This window comes from Panthera leo, chromosome B1 (genome assembly GCF_018350215.1).
Source record: "Panthera leo isolate Ple1 chromosome B1, P.leo_Ple1_pat1.1, whole genome shotgun sequence".
Classification (NCBI taxonomy): Eukaryota; Metazoa; Chordata; class Mammalia; order Carnivora; family Felidae; genus Panthera; species Panthera leo.
Window position 1 is genome coordinate 36,237,067 of NC_056682.1, and position 15,482 is coordinate 36,252,548.

Genomic DNA, 15,482 nt, shown 5'->3' on the forward strand with positions numbered 1-15,482 from the left:
AGGGGCACCTTGGAGGATTGGATTAGAATTCAAATTGACTCCAGTAGGTCTTAGAGATTGGTCAGAAACCAACCAGATGAGATTCTGAAAGGACAAGGGCAAAGCAAGAAAAGGCAGTCACATGAATGGTTTGCTGCATCCCAACTGCCTGAAACCCGAAAACTTTCTTGGCCTCCCTGCCTGATTCATCACGGCTAATATGTGTACACAGCTGGCAATGAACTTGCACTGTTCTCTCTTTTGAGTCTTGTGATAACCCTCTGAGAGAGGAATGGCTATGAGTAAGTTCATGGGGGTTCAGAGATGTTAAAAAATCTGCCCAAGGCCACACAGCCGATAGGTGTCAAAGCCAGATGCAAATTGCATTAGCACTTTACAGAACTCATCCAACACTTACCTCAGAGCTCTACAGTGTCATCTGATCCTCGACCTCATTCTGAGCTAACATCCCTTGATCCTTCTCCTTGCTCCCAGGACAGCCCCCATTCCCTCTCCAGCATCTTATTCTTTGATCAGCCAAGATCCTGGGGGTGCATCAGTTCAACCCAATTCTTATCAGTGCCCATACTTATCAAAAACTTGGATTCATTCCCGTTGGACGAGACCCACTCTGTTGACCCACTTTGTGTCAATCCAACTATGCTCACCTGGCTTGCTGAGAGGGCTTGGAGGGAATTGAATCTCTGGGTGGGTGGAGTCACTACAGATGCACCTGCCAGGCCCTCAGTTCTGCTTGGCAACAGCCTTTATGTATCTCTGGTCAGTTCATTCTCCTCAAGGTCCTCACCTCATTACTGGCTCATTTGTTATTGTGATGATTCTATTCAAGACAAGATGGGGGTCATTTTGCATAAACTCCCCCAGCTCCCTCTTCTCATTATCTTTCAACCCATCCAACTGTGCATCAACCTTCACCTTCCGTCCTCTTGGCTCAGGGCAAGGAATGGTTTTTCTGTCCACTCATCTTTGCTGTGCCCCCAGCCTTCCCCATGTCATGCACTCCTCCAGGCACCCTGCTTTGTAGTTTCCTTCCTCCCGGTCCTTAACCATGCTCCAGCCGGGGCCAACTTATAACACTCCCCATAGATGGGAAGGTGGGGGTGGAGTGGGGGGTGAAGATCGTAGATATCTGCTGCTGTGGTGCCAGTGATGTTCTGGTTCTCGGGTTACATGAGTGTTTGTGGGCACTTTAAATATATGCTATCACAAGTAGCCACTATTATATAATTTAAACAATGAAATTTGATAAGAATAGTTCTTCCCCCAGGCTATAGCACCTTGTTCTTTTTAGTGAAGTTCCTGGAAGACCATCTAGCTTATCTCCAACTTCATTTCTTGTTTCCTCTTTAAACTACCATTCTTCTGACAAAAGTCTCTTGTGACCACTCATGTCTCTGTGCAGCCCACACCTTGCCTGGCTTCCCGTTGTGTTAATTAATTAGCCGCTCATCTTCTGAAACTCCTTAGACCCCAGCCATTGCTCTGTCCTGGTTCTGTCTCCCCTGAGCTTGGTGCCCAGCATCTCCTAGTATCTTTGCTGGCTCCTCTTCTTCTGCGGAGTGTATTCATGTCTGTAATCTTCCAGAGTCCTGTCTCAGCGTCTTCCTTCCCTTTCCTTTTTTTTCTTAAATAGTTATTTATTTTGGCGAGAGAGGAGGGTGATGGGACAGAGGATCTGAAGTGGGCTCTGTGCTGATAGCAGAGGGCCTGATGCAGGGCTCAAACCCATGAACCACGAGTTCATGACCTGAGCTGAAGTCAGATGCTTAACAGACTGAGCCACCCAGGTACCCTCTTCCTTCCCTTTCTTTCCACCCCTTCACCAGACCACGGTTCTCTCATGGCTTCAGCTCTACTCACTTGCACACATATCTGGTGGCCACATGGTCTCTCTTGCACTACAAGCCTTACCTAAACCACTATCAGGTAGCTCCCTCCATTTCTTCCCCTCCCACCCAACCTGCCCCTGAATGGATCCATTTTATTACCACATTCAACTTGCCATCCTGCTGGGTGCCAGCCCCTAGGAGTTAGACTCCTCCATCTTTCTCACTTTCCTCACATCAAATTGAGGGCCGACTTCCTCCCCAGAGTCATGGTCTCTGTTCATGGTCACAGTTTCCTAATTGATCCCCTTGTCCTAGCCTTCCTCCTATTAGTGCAGGGCTGATCTTGTCAACATGTAGAAATTACCATGTTAATCCCCTGCTTAAATCCTGAATTTCCTCCCTTTTGCCTACAAGCCTGAGTCCAGATTCCCTAGCTCACGCTCCCCTAACCTGATGCCATCTGCTTCTTTGGTGACAATTCCTGTCTTTGTTATACTTGGCTGCTTACAGGTCCCAAGGACACCATGCTCTTCAACCACTGTGCCTTTGCACATGTTGTGCATGTGGCTCAAATGCCCTTCCCCTCATTTGCTACCTGGAAGTGTTACTGAAGTCCTCTCGCTTCCCACTGGGGGCAGCAGCACCATGAAGGGATTAAACGTGATGATCCTGGAGTCACGATGCCAGGGCTCAGATCCTGGTTTCTCCCTTTCCAGTGCTATGACTTGGGTCACATACCCTCAGCTCACTCTTCTTTTCTATAAAGTGGAAATGAGGAAAGTGTCTACTGTGTAGGATAGTTGTGACGATTAACTGATCCCTGTGTTAAGTACCTGTCCTCGTGCTCAGTGAACAGAAATTCGTACTTCTTACTGGCCCTTAGTAATGCTGGAGGAGTCCTGTTTGCCCTCTAAGTTATAAGTCTGATGCTATCTTCTCTGTGCTCCCTGACCTTCCAGATTTAATTTTACCACTTGTTGATCCTGAGAATGCAATTATGACTGTTTGTCTCTCTCAATACACTGTACATTCTTCATGTTGTAGTCCCCAGAGTCTGAGACTGATGTTAGATGAACCTCTTGCTCATGTCTCAAAGAGGCTTAGTTATGTAAGGGCTACTGTGATTTTGGACAAATTATCTGATCCAGTTTACTCGTGTACAGACTGAGGCTACTGTGGAAGAGATGTTGGATTCTGAAAAGGAGCTCTTAAATTGGAAGCAAAGTTCATCTGTGAGCCTAAATCCCTAAAGTGATTGGGATGGAATAGCTAGAAATCAGGACTAGTCAGAAGTGTATACATGGCTCGTTAGGAGTGTGGCTGCGGACAGGGCAGGGAAGCATGTCACAGAGCAAGTATGCGGGCCTGTGCGTGCCGGTACACCGGCTGTGCAGAGCACAATGGGCCGCCAGGCTCTGTCTCACTGCTCTCTGACCCAGCAGCTGGTCGTGGGTAGCTGCAGCTGGCCTGGCCTGCCTCCCTAACAGTGATCTCAGGGGGCAAAAGTCATGTTGCTGCAGCAAAGACCAAAATGCTAGCTTCCCTGACAGTCATGGGAGAGGCTTCCCAGATAGACAGGCAGCCTTTGTGGGCCTCCCGAGCACACAGGGCTTGTGTGTTGCCTGCAGGGCTGCCAGCACATTCTTGGGCCTGGGCTGGGCTGGGAAACAGCTGACGCCAGCCCTTGGCAGGTGCCCATCCTGCCTCCACCTCTGCAGGCTGCTGGCTGATGCTCTCTGCCCCAGCTCCCTGGGTAGAGTGGGAGACCGGGGTACAGAGTGCTTACTCTTGTCCACAGCCAGGATTTGCTCTGCCAGGCTGTAGTGTCTTCTGCCTACCGGGCTCTGGTCTGCCTGCTGTAGGCCCCTCGGTGTCTCCTCTCCAGCGCCCTTTATGGGTTCAGGGTGTGTCCTCAACTGGGGCTACAGAACCAGCTAGGAAAGCAGTTCTGCCGTCTGCTTGCTGGCACTCCTCCTGCCTCATGCTGTGACTGATTTCAGTCCCGCTGGGGCTGGCCCTGGCCCTTCCTTATGGCCCTGTTGGAATTTCGTGACCCGCCTATGGATGGCTCCTTTGGGTCCCCACCTGCAGCACATTCCTGAATCTCTATTCTCCACCTGCACATTGGAGGTGCTGACCTCACTCCCAGAGAAGGCCCGGGCCTGATGCCTTCACCTCTTTTGGGCAGAGGCAGTTGCTATACTCAACCCGGTCCTTGCACGTACTCATCCGACATTGTCTCCTGTTTCTTCAGCACAGAAGTGGCTTCCCTGCCCCCTGAACTTCAGGCACAGCCTATCTCCTGATCTATAATTGATCTGGTGACCTTGTGTAGTGCGGTGTAGTCGGGCCATGGAGGGGATGACCCTGAACACCAGGCAGGAGAGCACTGTGGCAAGAGGGAATTTGAGGCTTCTGGGTAAAGGGACGTGTCCTGGGAGGGAAATGGCAGCTTCAGCTGCATGCCCATGGCTGCCAATTAACAATGCGAGCCAGGTGAAGACTGTAGGGAGAGGAGGAGCGTGCCCCGAGGCTACCCCAGATGCCCGCTGGAGCATTTGAAGCTGTGCCATGCTCAAGCCCGGCTGACTTGTCATCTTCCATGTGGCCTTGCAGGATGAAGACATTGAAGCCTGCCTCCTCCTAATGACCTTCAGCAGAGAACCCAAGTCAGCTTCTGAGGCAGACGTGTCTCCACGTCAGCCCTGCCACCACCCAGGCAATTAACTGCTGCTGTAATTCTGGGTTTCTGTCCCCATGGGCCCCCCTTCCCAACAACCATGTTGAACAAGACTCTTCATAGGAGAAAGGAAAGTGACTGTCTGGTCTGGCAGCAGAGGCAGCCAGGCTGAGAGATGACAGGAGTCTGAACGAAGGGGCTGTGTGGTTTTAATCACTACAGATGCTGTTCTGGGAGCAGATGTAAGACAGCTCCCAGAGAGCATCTGGGGGCCACAGCACCCTGAGGATAAGTGAGGATGACATCCAGAAGACAGGGTATTCTCCCGGATCACTATCCCCCTGGGGCTGGCCCCAGGCTCTGCCAATTACCTCCCTGGCTTACTGGGCTCTGCTGTTGGGGAGGGGGCCTGAACTAACCCTGTCTAGGGCACCTTACCAGTGAGTTTGAGGGTGCCTCTGTGCCCAGGGTGCTGGGAGGCTGAGTAGTGACCTCTGGGGAGCGCAGATCCCTGCGGTCCACATTGGGGGCCCTCCCTGGAGTTGTTTCCTGCCATGTAGCAGTGGAACATCATCCTTGGTTAATCAGCAGCCACGGCTGACCCTGGGAGGAAGGTCTCAGAGGAGAGAGCCTATTTTGAGCTGGTGAAATGATTAGTGGTACCAATCACACGTTCTCAGCCCAGACCCTCATGGCCTACTTACAGGCAGTTCCCGAGTTTCCAGGGCCTGCACACTCCCTTCTTTCCTATTCCTCCTTCTCTTCTCTAAGCCAGCTGCCCTAACTTTCCTTTCTTCCTGCTCTCTCCCCTCCTTTCTCCATGGGAAAGGAGACCCTGGAAGCTTCTGAGGGCTCTAGTCTGTTCCTCCAGGAACCTCAAAGATTTAAAATGACTCACAAGCTTCTAAAACTACATTATCCTGACCTCAAGCTGATCCCAGCCATATTATAAGGGTGCTATTATAAATATGACAAAGAGGGAAGGGTTTGGGGTACTCATGGGGTGATGAATCCAAGGGCTTTTCTTTGGGAAGTGGAGGGGGGCTGGGGGTGAATAAGAGAGGGAGAGGTGGAATAAGCCAAGAGAGAAGAGTCAGAGGAGTTATCCTGCCCTTGGCCTGTTGCCAGATTTCTGGAGGCTGCAGGCGGGCATTTGTTGAATGACCTAAAAGGTGGAGCTGTGCCCTTGGAGCATGTGGAAGAGGTAGCCCAGGGGCCTGGCATCTCTGGGGACATAGACCAGTGGGCTGATCCTCCGAGTATTTCTCTGGCCTGCCAGGTGAAAGCTGGACACCATCCCCATTCGCTCACTCAACAGATAGCTTTGAGCATCTATTATCTACCAGGCCCTGTACTAGGTGCCTGGTGAAGGTGGGGAGTAGGCAGTACTGTGAAGGAAAAGAAGATGGAACTGGAATGGAAATTAGCAGGAGTTGCCTACTCTAGACTCTCAGAGGATGTGACAGTTAAGCTGAGATGGGAAGAGTGATTAGGGATGAGCAGAGCCAAGACTGGGAGAAGAGTAATAGGTGAGGACATGAACGGAGCCCCTGAGGCCAGCAGGAGTTTGGCTCTTGGGAGCTGAAGGAAGGCCCATGTAGCTGTAGAAAGGCCAGGCTGGTGGGGGGAAGAACAGCCTGGGCATTATAGGCCATGCTAGGGAGTGATTTTTGTCCTTTGAACCAGACAGGCATGCCCATCCTGAGCCTGCTGCCTCTCTGACTCACTGCTTGCTCTGGCCCAGCTCCACTCTGTTTGGCATGGGCTGACCCTGCAAACTGGTTTTCTAGGCTCTGGGTCAGCAGGCTTGCAGCTGGTCTCAGCCAGTGGGAGACATTGGTAGGAGAGGGGGCCAGGAGGGTGAAGCTAGGGTACTTCTCCCTCTTTGCCTTAGGCAGTGTTTCTGACACTGGCTGCATCCCTTCTAGATTTCCAGTTCCTGAGCAGGTCTGCTGGATGTCTAGGCCTGCCAGGTTTTCCTTTGCCTTGCTGGCCCAGGGAAGTTACTGGCTTTCTTTGTTTGCTCATCTCTGGGTTGTCCCATTTTTCCTGTTTGGCTTCTTAGCTTCCTTAAACTCCCTGTTTCAAAGACTTACTTATAGAATACTTACATGTGCTAAGGACTTGAGTGACTTTACATATACTAATTCATTTACACCTCTCTTAAAGCTCTATGAAGTAGATTATTCCCATCGTATAAATAGGAAAACTGGGCCACAGAGACATTAAAGTATGTAGCTTGTGAATAGCAAACCCAAGTGTTGAGCCAGGTAGTCCATCCCCAGAACTTGAGGTTTTTTTCTTTTCTTTTCTTTTTTTCTTTTTTCTTTTCTTTTCTTTTCTTTTCTTTTCTTTTCTTTTCTTCCCTTTTCTTCTTTCTTTCTTTCTTTCTTTCCTTCTTCTTTCTTTCTTGATAAAGAATCTTAAGCATGCCCAGTGCAGAGCCAGACATGGGGCCTGATCTCATGACCTGAGGTAAGATCATGACCTGAAGTGAAATAAGAGTTGAACACTTAACTGACTAAGCCACCCAGCAGCCCCTGAACTTGAGTTTTCAACCTCTGTACTGTAGGTCTTCACTCTATAAGCCAGGTCTGAATAGTAGACTACACTGGCAAAGCCCAGTTATGAGCATGGTTCTAGAATAAGACTTGAATCTGCATCCTGGCTCCCCTCTGATGGGTTCTGTGATCTTGTGTGAATCATTTCATCGTGGTGAATTTCAGCATGCCCCTCCATTAACATGGTAATAATAAAATCTAGTTCATGGAGTTTTTGTGGGATCAAATAAAGTGATGCATATAAAACATTTGCCACAGCCTGGCATGTAGTAAATACTGAATGAAGGCTAGCTTTTATTCTTGGTCTTACTTTTATACTCCTTCCCTGACCCAGGAGTCCAGCAGATGTGACTTGGGCAACTGGATCTCACGTTGGGTGGGGCTGAAGCACCATCAGGACTGGGGTGAGCACACTGAGGTTCATGATGCCTGCATCATAATTTTTGTGTTCTGGGGTGGGGGTGTTTTCTTGAAGTCTCATACTGAACCCTCTCTTTCCATGGCTGTCTGTCCTGTGGGGATCTCCTTCTAGCCTGGAGGATTTTGCTGGACTGAATTTGGCCAAGAACACCCAGGCCCGGATCATTGGGCAAGCCTAGCTTGCTGAGAACTTGAAGTGGTTTCTGTTTTTCCTTTTTGTTTTGAACCTCAACAAAATATGAAGTGCACACAGGCGCACTCACACACATACTCACTCATACATGTTTACACACACACACACACACACACTGCTAAAATCACTGATCCAGCAGCAAAACTCAGTGAATTGCTGAGCCTTAAACAATTTTAGCTGGCTGATGAAGATCCCAAATAATTTCCATTCTAATCTATGTTGCTTGACTTCTAAGGGGGTAATGGCCCCTTTGGTGACAGGCCGTCCTTTATGTACACAATTTATGGCTGTGACTTGCCTTTCTGAACTGCTACAAAGTGTGGAGGAAAAACAGCCTTTGAATTACTACTACCCATTCTTTGTGGAGATGTTGGGCCCCTGGCTCCCACCCTGGGCAGCCTTGGTTGGAACTGGGCTGGAGGAGGGTGGTGGGAGAGGCTAGGATGAGATGGAAGGAGCTCTGAACTTGAAATCTTAAAGATGATAATGGTGCTAACAGTAATAGCACCTAACATTTATATGCTTTATAACTGCAAAGCACCTGACAAGCATGATTTCCATGCAGTCTTGTTACAATGTGTTATTTTACAGGAGATGAGCTTTATGTTAGGTGAGTAACTCGTTTAGTTGGCAGGAGTATAGTCATAACAACACCAGGTCTTCTGATTACCATACAATACTCTGATGAGTATGTGGTATGAGGAGATAAGTAGCAGTTCTCTAAGGTTATTGGAGTCTTCCTGACTGTACAGAACATGACTCAAGTCGTACATTTAGTCCTTAAGTTGGTTTAGTCCTTGAGTTAAATAGTTCTTTGGTCTTGAGCTGAGACCCAGTCAGGTATGGCCAGTCAAGTCCTAGGTTTAAGTTTCTGGGCAGATGGGACAGGCTGAGAGTGAATTGATTTGTTTAAGTCTGTCATCTCCAGAAAATGACCCAGAGTAGATGCTTTGCTGAGCCTGGGAAGTCTCTTAACCTTTCTCTGAATCTCAACTCCAACCTAATCTGTAAGTGGGATTGCAATAGTCAAGTCATGGTGAGAATTCAATGAAATAATTATGAAAAAGTGTTATAAACAGTAAAGCACAAAAAAAATCTAAAGGAATCTTATTGTATCTTCCATTATCATCATCATCATAGTCATCATCATCACCATTATCTTGTAAGGAAAGTATAAATCAGAAAGTACTAAAAGCATGAAGTAGCATGCTTAAAATTATCTGGGCAGCTTGTTTAAAATGTGGCTTCCTGGCCATACCCCCAGAGACCATGAATCAGAAGGTCTCAGTAGAACCCAGAAATTTTCAATAAGCAACCTGGGATGATTTTGTTGCAGGCTGTCTGTGGATCATACTTTGGGAAACTCTGCCATAGAGCTGGAAGACAAAAGAGACTATACCTCACACAGGGTTTAGTTATGGCTATGAAACCTGTAAGCCCGTAAAAATGTGTGTACATAACCTAGAAACTTTGTGTGGGTTCATTGATGATGGATTCACTAATGGATCAATCAGTGTCAGAGGAGGGATCACCAACAGTGTGGTCCACACCCCACCATTCCAGGGCAGGAGCAGCCCCTATTTAGTTTACTCTATTTAGTTTCAGCCATGTGAAGTGAGCTGTTAGAGCTTACACATCTAACATACCCTTGTGAACTTGGCTCTTGATGTTGAAACATCAGGGTTAAGAGAAAGGAAAGAAGTATCTATTTATACTAAGACAGTACAGCAGTTCATTTACTTTATTAGTCATAATTAAGTCACTCAAAATGAAGTTAAAGACTCTAGACTTGTGAGTTGGATATTCTAGACTTGTGAGTTGGAGCAAACCCCCTGTGTGGCTCCTGGAAAGGGTAACTTCTCCAGCTCTTCTCCAGCCCTGCTATCCTTAGCTGGTCCCACTCTGTTCCCAATGATTCCAAATTGCTTCTCAAGCTGTCCTGGTGAACTGACTTTGCAGGTTGGCTCTTTAGAGGGCCAGACTAATTTTACTACAGAAAAGAAGTGACTTATTTTTGAAGAAATCCACTTAAGCAAAATGCACAGCAGATTCCAGCGTGGCCTGCAGGTGAGATTTGCATTTATTTTGCTATGTAAAGTCACAGACTATCCTGCAGATCAAATTTGTGTCTGCTGATTTACATTGTGGCTAGAAGCCTCTTGGGGAAAAATATTGGACTATTATTTGAAATCCTCCAGCCCTGCTACTGTGGGGGTATATGCTTGTGCTGGGGAGGAAATGGCTTGTAGGTGTTAAATTCTGTGGCTGGGGAACCTTGTGTGAAAGTGAAGCTCAGAAGAAAAGAACACTGATAGTCTGGGTTGGAACAAAAGTGGGAGGTGGCTGCAGTGCCAGCATGCCCAAGCTCGGAGTGGTAGCTAGACCAGGTCGGGGGGCATGTTGAGAAGGTGTGTTAGGGCAGATCAGCTAAAAAGAGCCTGGGCTCTGATCTGAGAGGAGTATTGCATGAGGCGGGGGACCCCTAGAGGTAGCATCATGGAGTGCAGACTTGCAAGGGGGCTGGCTCCAGCATTTATGTGGGATGACAGGTGAGTGGTACAGAATAGGACAGTCATCAAGGTTGCCTCAGGAGATCTGGGTGTGTTGGCCTGCTCTGGCTAGGCTGGTGAAGCTGCTGTGGGTGGATGTGGCCACAGGGCATGATTTCCCTGCCAAGACCCCACTGGGCCTCTCCCTTCCCAGTCCCTTCACCAGAAAGAGCAGACTTTCTTGTCTTTCTTTTGAAATTATCTGTCTCTACCTGGTGGTCCTGGGCTGCAGAGCTCTCTGGTACCCAGCTGGGTATTGATGGGAGACACAAATAAAACCCAGACAACCTGTTGCAGTGTCATTCTTCACGTCTCACGGTCCCTATCCTGCTCACTCTCTACCATTAAGAGTGATTTTATGATTGCCTGTTGAACGATTTCCAGAGCATGTAGTTCTCCTTGAGGAAGGGAGCAGGAGAAAGTGGGCCTATGGCATGCTATCGGGGGACCACCTCTCTGTCCTGGTACTACCAGAGGAGGAACTGGCAGGGCACTATCCTCAGTGTGAAGCAGGAGAACAGCAGGTGAAGCTGCTGGTGGCATCACAGGCAGAGGCCTGGTCACCTGGAAGAGTGCTCAGAATTGTCCCATACCTCTCTGTTTGACAGCAGGCCCTGAGGCCACTGCTGGAGATGGTAGTGAGTTTGACGCTCTGGGTCTGAGCCAATGTGTGTTAATGTGGCCATTCTCTGGGTCCCACCACTGAAGAAAGGTAGGATTGTGAGATAGTTCAGTAAAGTAATCCCTTTGTCACCTGCATTTATAGTCTTTGGGAACTATTTCCTCTAACAGAGCCACAACCCGAGCGCCTACAGGGGTATGGGGCAATTGGGGAGCTGGCCTTATATTCCAGCAACCTTTCTACCAGCTAGAAAGGAACATGCCTCTTTGACTTCTGTGATTTATTTGTCTAAACTTTTACAACCAAGTTTTTACCATTTTTTAAAAAAGTTTCTTTATTTATTTTGAGAGAGAGCATGAGAATGTGGCAGAGGCAGAGAGAGAGGGAGAGAGAGAGAATCCCAAGCAGACTCTTAGCTGTCAGCATGGAGCCTGATGTGGGGCTCAACACCAAGAACAGTGAGATCATGACCTGAGATGAAATCAAGAGTGTGATGCTTAACTGACTAAGTCACCCAGGCACCCCAAGTTTTTACCATTTGCCTAGCATGGTGTTTGATATTGTGGGGAGAGATGGCTGAGACAGTCCCTGGCTTTGGGGAGCCCACCATCTAGGGAGAGAGACATCAGCATTGATGACAAGATGTGCTATGGTACTGTTAAGGAGATCCAAGGGGCTTCACAGTGGTGGCAACCATTTGAGTTGGACATTGAAGATGCCATCAGGAGGTCTCCAGGAAGACAACTGAGAAAGGCAGAGGGGAACATACTTAGCCAAAGTCTTGAAAGTTCAACACATGGCTGGGAAGGTCTAAAAGTGGAGTTCAAGGCAAAGGGCTTTTCTTCCAAGGAGTTATATCAGATCAGAAAGTTGGACCTAGATTTAACAGTAAATTATCATTTGTTCGTTAGCATCATGGTTGAGAGAATGCCAGGCATGGTGATAACTCCCAGTGTGTTTATACTTTGAACCCTCCCTCTTGTGTTATGATGGAAACTTCTGTCCTTGTTAATGCATTTCCAGTCATCTCCAACGCGGTACTGGGGTGAGCAGGACACTTGGGGGAGGGGTGGCTGTGACTTTTGGCTGTCCTCAGCAGGGGGATGCCAGTCATCTTGAAGTGAAGCTGACTGTCCTGTGTGGTGTGAGTGGGTATGTGGGTGGGATAGGGACATGTGTGTAAAAGTCTAAGTTGCTCTGAGATATTCTTTTCCTCTCCACTGTCTGACTTCATGCCTGTACATTGCAGATCTCCAATGAGTGGGTATTTAATGTCAACTGTCATTAAGGCCTGCATGACAAAGGTGAATTTGCTCCGCAGGAAGATGATGAAAGAATCCACGTAAGTCTCTAGTATAATAGTGGCAGCTCCATTTACGTTCCATGCTCTTGGAGGCTTGTTCCATGTTCCCAGTCATCCTTGTTTTGGTGCTGGGATCAGGGAAGGCTCTGAAAAGAATTGGCTGGTTGAGTTCCTGCATGACCTGCCTCTGAGGCTCATCTTCTGCCACTTCCCTCAGTTCCAGTCACCACAGATCTCTCAATCCTCAGTGCCTCTGCTCATGTGGTTTGTTCTGCCTGGAAGGGGACCTCTCCTCCAATGGACAACTCCTACCGATCCTTTAAAGTTCAGGTCAAATGTTACCTCCTCCAGGAAACCTTTCTTGATGCACATCCCCTGGGTTACCTGATCCCCCTTTGTGGTCCCCAGCTCTTCTGTGCTTTGATCACAGAGTTGAATGCAGCTGTTGCTTCTTTTTTTTTTTTTTTTAATTTTTTTTTCAACGTTTTTTATTTATTTTTGGGACAGAGAGAGACAGAGCATGAACGGGGGAGGGGCAGAGAGAGAGGGAGACACAGAATCGGAAACAGGCTCCAGGCTCTGAGCCGTCAGCCCAGAGCCTGATGCGGGGCTCGAGCTCACAGACCGTGAGATCGTGACCTGGCTGAAGTCGGACGCTTAACCGACTGCGCCACCCAGGCGCCCCTGTTGCTTCTAAGTGTATTCGTCGCTTTCCTTTTCTGTCTTTTCCCACCAAGTTGAGAGTTTCTTGGGAGCAGATAGTGTGTTTTGCTTATCTCTGAATTCCCAGTGCCTAGAAGGGGGTTAAACTTTGAGTCATCAGTCAAAAAATACATATGGAGTGCTTTCTCTGTAATAGGCACAGCTTATTTCTTGTTCAATGGGGAACATGGGCAGGAGCTCTGAAGTTCAAAGAATCTTGATGCCCTTGAAAGCAGCCAGGGTGCCTGGAGCATTGATATTGAGGAGCAGAGTGGTATGAGATGGGGCTGGAGAAGAAGGCAGGAGCTGGGTTGGGCAGGCTCTGCTGGCCTGGAAGCCCAGGGAGCAGATGCTGGTGCTAAATTCACAGGGATATTACTGAGCATGCAGCAGATTCAGTAATGGTAGATGCTGCTTCTTCTATGTCTCCTTCTAGTATTTCAGGACATTCTAATCACTCCCTCTTCAGAGAGAGAGGACAAATAGTAAAAGTTTATGGGAAGGCAACTAAAATGATCAAAAGGGACAGGGGGAACAATTAGGGTTCTGAAGTCTGGAGTTCTTAAAATTAGGTTTGATACAGGATGAGATGAAAGGTTAGTGAATCATGAAAGAGAGTGTATGTTGAAATCCTGACATCTTAGACCTAAATCCCTCCTTCTCCTCCATCCCCATAAAACTTGACAGGAGAGAATTTTAGGAGAACTAAAAGGAATTCCGTTCTGCCCAGTGAGTGGTATAAATTTATGCAACTCTTTATCCTCAAGAGGTATTGCACATGCTGATCATATAAATAACTTCAAGAAGGGTTTACAATTTCAGAGATTAAAGTTCCCTAACAAGCTGAGGAGTGGAGTGTAGAACTTGAGGATGCCATCCCCTGAACAAGCTCCTTGCGCTCTTTTCAGAGATCAGCTGCATCAAATCTTCCAGACTTAATGGTGGCCAACTCGCAGTTTCTTTGGCCGGGCGGCTTTGCTGTTAGTTGAGTGTCCCAGTCTGTGGGCATGGCAGAGCATTCAGGGTCTGTCTGTTCTGGGGCTGTCTCTAAAAGATGTCCTCAACCCATGGGAAAGAGTCCGTGCTGGGTTCTTGGACTTGGTGACAATCCTTGAATTTGAGTTCTAGCCCTAATTGTTTTTATTGTGGCAAAACTCACATAACACAAATCTACCATTTTAACCATTATTAAAGAATCCAATTCAGTGGCATTTAGTACATTCACAATGCTGTGCAAGCATCACTTATCTAGTTCTGGAACATTTTCATCATCCCAGAAGGAGACCTCATATACCTTAAGCAGTCACTTGCCATTTCCCCATTCCCCTGGCAATTACTGATACGCTATCTGTCTCTATGGAATTTTTAGGATTAGTTTTTTTTTTTTTTTTTTCCAACGTTTTTTTTTTTTTTTTTTTTTTTTTTATTTATTTTTGGGACAGAGAGAGACAGAGCATGAACGGGGGAGGGGCAGAGAGAGAGAGGGAGACACAGAATCTGAAACAGGCTCCAGGCTCCGAGCCATCAGCCCAGAGCCTGACGCGGGGCTCGAACTCACAGACCGCGAGATCGTGACCTGGCTGAAGTCGGACGCTTAACCGACTGCGCCACCCAGGCGCCCCGGATTAGTTTTAATTCTGAAGCCTACTTGGCTGTCTAGGTCTTGCGTTCCTTTCTAAACCCACCTTCTTCCATTTCCCCCTCTGATTGTGATAATCTAGCCATCTCGGCCTTCTGATTTGTTACAAACGTGATTGTTGGGCCTCATGACCTGTGTGTGTGCACTCACTCCTTGGGCCTTGCCTGTATTCCTGCCTGATTCCATCCTGGGCTCTGAGACTCCATCCTGGAATTGGCCCTCCAGTCTGAGCCCCTGCTGGGCTGGTGTGGCCCTGTGGGGGGAGGGATAAGAGATGTGTGTGAAAGTCCTTGGTAAACTGTATAGTGTAGTTTACTCTATAGGGTAGGGAATCATTAGCTACTCGAGGAAGGCAGTTCTTCCATAGTACATCCATGGCTCTAGCTGCCTTTGGAACACAAACATGGCCAGGTGCCACTCTCCAAGACAGTAACACAACTTGGTAGCACCTGACACAGTCAGTGGAGGTGGGCAGCTCCTGTCAGGGACACCTGAGAGGAGAGGGTTTCAGCAGCAGCATGGGGTTTTTCATTGTGGTGGCCCTGATGCATGGTCTGTCTGCCTGCAGCTGAGAGGGCTGCAGGGTGGGGCGGGCTGCCTGACAGCTGGGGTTCTTATTCCTGCAGACTCCTACCACCTTCATGCAGTGCAAGGATGACCAAGTGTTTCATGTGAAACAGCTCTGGAAGCAGGGTAGATTGGTGCACAAGCATAAGGCAGGATGTTTTCACACTGGTCATAATTGTGTCTCTAGCTCTTGCCCAACCATCTCCAACCACCGAGTGTGATGGGTGTGAGGAGCTGGACAGTGGTCTCAGAGTCTCTCACTCATTCACTCACTCACTCATGTATTTATTCACTCATGGTTTAGATCTCTACCATTCAATATGGTAGCCACTAATCACACATGGATGTTGGACACTTGAAATGGGCCAGTCCAAATTGAGATGTGCCATAAATGTGGAATACACACCAGATTTCAAG